This window comes from Camellia sinensis, chromosome 3, assembly GCF_055761805.1.
Source record: "Camellia sinensis isolate YWXY chromosome 3, ASM5576180v1, whole genome shotgun sequence".
NCBI lineage: Eukaryota > Viridiplantae > Streptophyta > Magnoliopsida > Ericales > Theaceae > Camellia > Camellia sinensis.
The window spans coordinates 200,823,467-200,831,007 of NC_138963.1; the positions used below are offsets into that span (position 1 = coordinate 200,823,467).

The 7,541-nt window shown below is 30.5% G+C and overlaps 1 long non-coding RNA gene across 1 annotated transcript; it reads left to right on the forward strand.

The window, feature by feature from the left end:
* The first annotated feature begins 1,487 nt into the window (after window positions 1–1,487).
* Window positions 1,488–5,669, forward strand: LOC145823033 (uncharacterized). Its single transcript, XR_014365098.1, has 3 exons — window positions 1,488–2,694; window positions 3,783–3,854; window positions 5,481–5,669. It is a non-coding gene; the product is annotated as an uncharacterized LOC145823033 (long non-coding RNA).
* Window positions 5,670–7,541: the final 1,872 nt, after the last annotated feature.

A 7,541-nucleotide genomic window follows, 5' to 3' on the forward strand; every position in this document is an offset into this window, starting at 1 on the left:
CCAACCCGCCCGCGCCCTCACTTATTTTCCCCCTTTTCCCCCTTTGTTGCCTCATTTTTTTTTTCATTTCACGTTTTGTAGCCCTAGGTTCTTCAACATGTCTCTCTCTCTCAACTCTCTCTTTCTGTCTCTCTCTACTACCCTACCCATCGTCGGACGATCTACATACACGGCGCCGGCGATCATCTACACGGCGTCGGTGATCGATCTACACGGCGTCGTCGGCGATCGATCTAGATTCTACATTACTGACTGAGGTATCTCTCTCCCTCTCTCTCTCTCTAGATTCTATATTTGGGGGGTTTTGATTGAAAAATTAAGGTTTCGTTGTCATTGCCAATTTTTCAGGTAATTTTGATTTTTACTTCTAATGGTTCCTATTTTACTTTCACCATTCTCTCTTTATTCAAGATTTGTGCTAGGTTTTTGCTGGAAAGAAAATTCGTATGAGGTGATTCTCTTCCTTGTCTTTGTGTGACGTTTGCATATGTTTGTATGTATCTAAATATTAACATATACCAAAATCGTGACTCTCCATATCAAGATGATTTGTGTTATGTGTACGATGATTACTTCTCTGTTTCTCTTTGTTGTTTTTGGCTGGGTATGTTTGTGAATCTATGTTTTCTTAGGTATCTCTATGTATCTCTATTTTATTTCTACTGTCTAGCAGAGAAGAAAACTATATATATGTTATTTATGCCTCCTAGGAGCTTGATAAAATGCCACTAAGAATGGCTGGCTCTTCCTATGCTTTTATATTGTTTTCTTGTGGGTGTTATTTTAATACATATCTATCTATATCTCTATACTATTATTACAAGTGAACACCTCACTTAATTTCTATGAATTCCTTTCTCTCCTTGCGTCGAGTTTCAATTTCTCTATGCAAACGGGAAAAAATAGTAGTTATACGAGGGCTATGAATTGGTGGGGTTTAGAGCTATGAATTGTACATTTTTTTAGTGCTTTTTGTGTGTGGTCTAGGGGTAGTTGACCTGTGGGAGTGGAATTAATGGGCCATTTAGACTTAAGATGTGATAGCATCAATTGTTCATGTATGGCTGGCTTCAGCTCTGTTTTGTTTCTCCTTGAGTAACATGGACTTCTTTATTTCATAAATAGCAAAAAACAAAATGAATAGTTATTAAATTAGATGCCATTATCTGAATGACTCATAATTTTGAAATGGAAAAATGAAAACATTATTAAAAAATCTAAATAGTTGTACATAACTGATAATGTTTCTACCTTCATTTTCTATGCTAGTGAAATGGGCCATTTGGCCTCCACAGGATACTCACTATCAATGGGCAGGTGCAATCCTATGGATCTTGTGTATAGATATATATATAAAGAAAATGGCTATATTTGAAGCTTATCATGTTATATATGAGAAATCACCAAGGAGATGAAAAGTTTGGTGAAATAAAAATGTGAATAAATCACAAAATATAATGCTTATTCAGCAAACATAAGCTTGTTTTGTGGATTTGCAGAGTTCTTGCCCAAGTTGCATACTTTGGTTCTCACTAACAATCAACTAACGAATTTGGTTGAGATTGATCCTCTTGCATCACTCCCTAAGCTGCAGTTTCTTAGTCTTCTTGATAATAATATCACAAAGAAGCCAAATTACCACTTATATGTCATCCATAAGCTGAAATCATTGCGCTTGCTAGACTGTCAGTATGTTGTTGTCATTTACTTGTTAGTTTTGATTAACTTTCTTAGGCATGTTAAGGCTTAATTTTTTGAAACCAGGCCTCTGTTTGTTATGTGACATGATTGACTTTCAACTGTAACAATGTTCCTATTCTTGAATTTTGCAAATGAGAAATTGTTATCCTTCTGCCTTTTCAAAAAGCATTGGGTTGAAGGTTTGGAGCCTAACCTTGGGGGGGGGGGAGAAAAAGTGAAAGCAGGTGCAGAAGTTTTGCATATCATGTTATTTTTTGGTTAAATGCTCCTTGACTTCAGTGGCTTCTATTAAAAATACACATCGATAGGAATATGCTAATATCTAATTTGTTGTATATGAATTTAAGTCTAAAATTTTTCTTTTTTCTCCCTTATAGAAATGTTATTAACTACAAACTAATTACTTTATATTTTCTAATATTTATTGGAATTTTTCTTCTAAAAGATTTGGATTTACATGCTGTTTTACCTAACTGATACTAAATTGACATGCTGTTTTGGAGTGTGGCCTTGAGGTTGGTGATATTGTTGTCTATTGCTGTGGATTGGCCTCGAGTTCTCTGGGCTTATAAGGAGGCTGCCCCGTTGCTGGGTGGGCTCTGAGTTATCACTTTTAGTTGCTGCTAAATGGAGCAAGGATCATGACATGGCAGCAGGTTCAATATTGCATTAGGAATGGGAGCTGAGCTATGCATATGTCAGCTTGTTTAATTAGATGTATTCTTCATATGGAAGCAGTGTTCACTGGAATCTGTGTCAATGGCTGAGGGTGGTCTGAGCATGGTTGCTGCTATGATGGTCTCTGGTGTGCTATGTTGCTGGTAAGTTTGCTATTCTTCATGAGGAAGTGCGACCACATATCGTTCATCGAGATATCAAAACTAGCAATATTCTCCTCGACAAAGACTTGACACCCAAAATTTCAGATTTTGGTCTACCAAAACTTATCCCAGCCAACATGACTCATGTCAGTACCCGTGTGGCAGGAACGATGTAAGTTCTAACAATAATGCATCATTTTTTTAATCCATCTAATCATAAGAGTTCATTTTCATTACGTTCTTAGAGAAATTACTAAAAACATACATTGCATTTGTACTCGAGATAGTGACTTGCACAAGATGGGTTATTGGTTTGATATCGAATAATCCCCAGTCATGCACATGTTGTCTACAAAGAAATGGCAACTTAATCAGTCGTCTTTAAATCATGCTACTTTTTTGTTGTTGAATTGTCTACATAGTAGATAGTTATTTTTTGTTGATTTTGTTGATGAAGGAGATTCATTGGTGGAATCTTTTGGGTAGAATTATGGATGGCAATTAAATCCGTACCCAATGGAAACCCACCCTACCCCGCTATTATTAGAGAGGATTTCCCCAAATTCCCCCCCTCCCCCCCCAATGATTAACTGTTTCTAAAGCCAATCTTCATGTAATGCCTAAGAAAATGCTAGAAACTCAAAACAAGGGAATGATGAACTAGCAGGGATATTGAAGAAAGAAATGCTAGAAACTCAAATGCCTAAGAAACAAGATTAGTTGATTTTATCCCTCAGCATTGTGAGGTACCTTTGTTTTGGGGTCAGATTGCTGCAATCTTAAATGTATGATTTTGTTTTATGTAACACGAATTGCTGTACATTATGAAAGTTTTGTTTTCTTCGTTTTGTACATAGTAGAAATTTGAGCCCTTGCCTAATCATTCCTATTGCAGAGAAAGTAATATCATTTTATTGCAGTTAGTGACATTATTTGATAAGAGGAAAATTTCCAGTTTAAATTGGCAGGCCTATGACACTAAACCAAATGAAATTTCTTTGATGAGGAAAATTACTACATTTCCACATCAAGTTCATTCAGACCACTGGTGATCAAAAGAACTAGTGGATGGTCAAAATAGGGGTTTGGTTTGTTTCTGTTGGGCTTGTATAATCTAGTACTGGTACATATTTTGTTTTGATATTTTATATATTTGCTTATCATTACTGTTTTTATTATTTTTATTTGACATTAGACTGTGTACTTTTCTCATTATCTTTGTATCTCATATCGTTGGAATTGATTGTATGACATGAATAGGAATCTGATGGGAATAAAGTTGTGAAAGATATCATTTTTGGCCCAGGAGAAAAGAAATATCGGTTCTGTAAGGTAGCCATAAGCTTCTCTATCAATTACTCAAGATTGCTTATGTTTCATGACCTATTACAAAATTCTGTGCTATTTTTCTTCTTTAGTAAAATCATGCTTTGGAATAATTTTGCCAATCTGCAAAATTATTCGTGATTGTCCGTCCTCGGATACGATTACTAATCCTCTGTTTGGCTCATCAATTTTTTGAGGAAAAGGAAAAGGAAATGCAAGGGAAATCATCAATCTTTGTGTTGTTAACATGGAAAACAATGAGGAAAAGAATATGATGAAAGTATGTAGGAAAAAATCTTAGTTGTAAATATCATTTCCATAGTTGTCAAATTGGGATACGAATTGAGTATTGTTTTTCTATTTTTCTGAGTTGAGTATTGTATCATATTGTGTATCATAAGATACTTTTAACATCTATAAAAATGGGTAAAAATTGGGATACTTTTAACATCTATAAAAATGGGTAGAAATGCAAGGGAAATCATCAATCTTTGTGTTGTTAACATGAATCTGTGACTGTATTTTATATTTTATTAATATTTTATTAATCTGAATCTGTTTAAAGGAATTCAATATTTTATTAAAAAGGTCCAAAATAAAGATTGACAAAATAGGAGAAAAAAAGGTTTAGAAATGGACTATAATTGCTATAATTGCTTTAATTTTGCTCTGTTATGTTACTTGTTTATTTTTCACTTTTGTTCCACAAGTTTGGTCATAAAAGAGAGATCTTCATTTTACAATTTCGACTAGTGTTTTTGGTGTCTTGTATCAAATAAAATGAACTTGAGATTTCAATGACATTGTTTGGTATTGTTTGGTTTTGCTACTTTGGAATCTGATTTTCATAATTTTGCTTATGTTTGGTGTAATATGGAATGAAATGGACTATAATTGCTATAATTGCTTTAATTTTGCTTATGTTTGGTGTTTCATAATTTTGTGTTTTAGGCATATATAAGGAAACTTTGTTCATAAGGTTTGATAGAACTAGAGTTTGTCATAGTTTTATGTATATCATTTCACACCTAGATTCAATTAGCAAAGATTCTGAAGAAGCAAAAAAATAGCAAGGGGAGTTTAATGTGTATTTTGCTGGGAAATAATTTGAGAGAAGTGAGTGGGTCTATAAGTGACACCGAAAAAACTTGAATGGTGTAGACTGTATTGTTTTAGACTAGCACAATACGTTGATCTATAAGTGAGTGGATGTATACATATTACCCCTACTCTCTTTGTTATGTCGTGCTTAGTATCTAATCTTTTATTAAATGTCTTGTTTCTCAAATAATATTGTCATTTTCTACAAGTGCATATCTTGAGTTTTAGATCACTTTTTTGTTTTATTATTAAATTATTCTAGCTTAAGAAAGTTTGAAATCATTCATGCCTTGATGATTTATTTTGGCTTCTACAAGGGTATCAATATGTTTTGTAGCTTTATACTATGTGTGGAGAATCAAAATAATTATGTCATTTTTGGTGGCTGTGGGGAAAGGATTGGGGCAATTTAACAACTGGATAAATTACATTATTTTTGGTGTGATCTAAATGTAAGTTTATAAATTAATTAGTAAGTTTATTCATATGCTTCTGGCGGTTTTTAAATTAATTTGTTTTTTTATTTTTCAGGTCAGAAATTTCTTGGAGAGATGCAAAATATGGTCAAAGAATTCAAGAACTTACTTTTTTTTAAGTTTTTTATTTTTTATTTTTTAATGTATGTAATCACAGTTAATTTTTTTATTATTAATTTCTTTGTATATACTTTTAAACATTTAACTTTCATTTATGAAATATATGATATTATTTCATTCAATATATGGTTGTGATTCAAAATATAGTATATAGTGTGTATTACATTATTCAAATGCGCGTGCAAAAATAATATTGATTATTCTTTAAATATGTCAATTTTTTTTAATCACTGATTTTATTAGTTATTAATCACACTTAAAAGATGTGATCTAAATGTTTTTAATCACACTTAAAAGGTGTGATCTAAAGTTTTTAATCACACTTAAAAGGTGTGATCTAAATGTTTTTAACCACACTTAAAAGGTGTGATCTAAATGTTTTTAATCACACTTAAAATGTGTGATCTAAAGTTTTTAATCACACTTAAAAGGTGTGATCTAAATGTTTTTAATCACACTTAAAAGGTGTGATCTAAATATTTTTAACCACACTTAAAAGGTGTGATCTAAATGTTTTTAATCACATTTAAAAGGTGTGATCTAAATATTATTAATCACACTTAAAAGATGTGATGAAAGCATTTTTTAATGACACTTAAAAAGTGTGATTAAAAATGACCATTTTTAATCACACTCCTAAAGACCACACTTTAATAAAACTTAAAAGGTGTGATTAAAAAACATACATCACACCAAAAAAGTGTGATCTTTATCTATATTTGTAGTAGTGTGGAACAATATCTACTTTAATATTCTGATTAAAAAAAATATATATCCATTTTAATATTTACTTTTTACTAATTATATGAAAACAAATTAGTAAAAAAATAATTTTATGTAATATATATAAAGTTTCAGATTTTGGGTTAGCTTAATTTAGACATGATTTAAATCAAGAATCGAACCAATTCTATTGGACCCAAAATTGAACTAAAATATTAAAAAAACCAAACCAAACCAATTCAACCAGTAGATTTTAATTAATATCATGCATAAGTGATTTTAATTAACCAGACAAATATAAAATAAAATCAATGGTGTGTTATGCATGCGAAATGGTTCAACTAAGCTGTCCGCTCTCATTTGGGATGAGTTAATTTAGTTTGATTTTTTTGATGGGTGAATTACACTAATGGTCTCTATGATTTGGGATTCGTATTACTTTAATCTTTGACTTTTCAATTGTGACACATTGGACCATGAATTTTGAATCTTGTTTCAAATAAGAACAATTGAAAATATTATTACTTAATTTCAAGAGCAAAATCGTCAATTCGATGAAATATAAACTAATTTGATAAAAATAAATGCCAACTAAATATTTTTAAATTTTTAAAAATTATTTCTACTCACAAAAGATAAAATTATGTAAAATTGATAAATCTTTTCAAATATTTATTTATTTATTTTTTTACCAAATTAATTTTTATTATGTGTTTGGATGATGATTATATAATGGGTGGTTGTTAGAATTTTAATGTGTACTCGATATATTTAATATATGAAATGTTTTTAGTTTTGAATTTTTTGATTTAATGGATTGTTTTAATAATAATATTAAAGTTGTTGCCATATTTGACATTTGAAAAAATATAAACTAATTTAATAAAAATAAAAACGACCACCCATTACATGATCATCATCAAAATACATAGTAAAAATTAATTAAAATAAATAAATAAATGTTTAAAATATATATCAATTTTTCATAATTTTATCTTTAGTGTGTAGAAATAATTTTTAAAAATTCAATAATATTTTTTTGACATTCATTTTTATCAAGTTGACGATTTAGCTCTTGAAATTAAATAATGATATCTTCAATTGTCCTTATTTGGAATAAGATTCAAAATTCAGGGTTAAATGTGTCATAATTGAAAACTCATGGACCAAAGTGACACAAGTCTCAAAATATAGAAACTGTTAGTGTAATTTGTCATTTTTTGACTTTTTAACTATTTTAATTTGGCTAAAAAAAGTTATGTTTGAAATAATT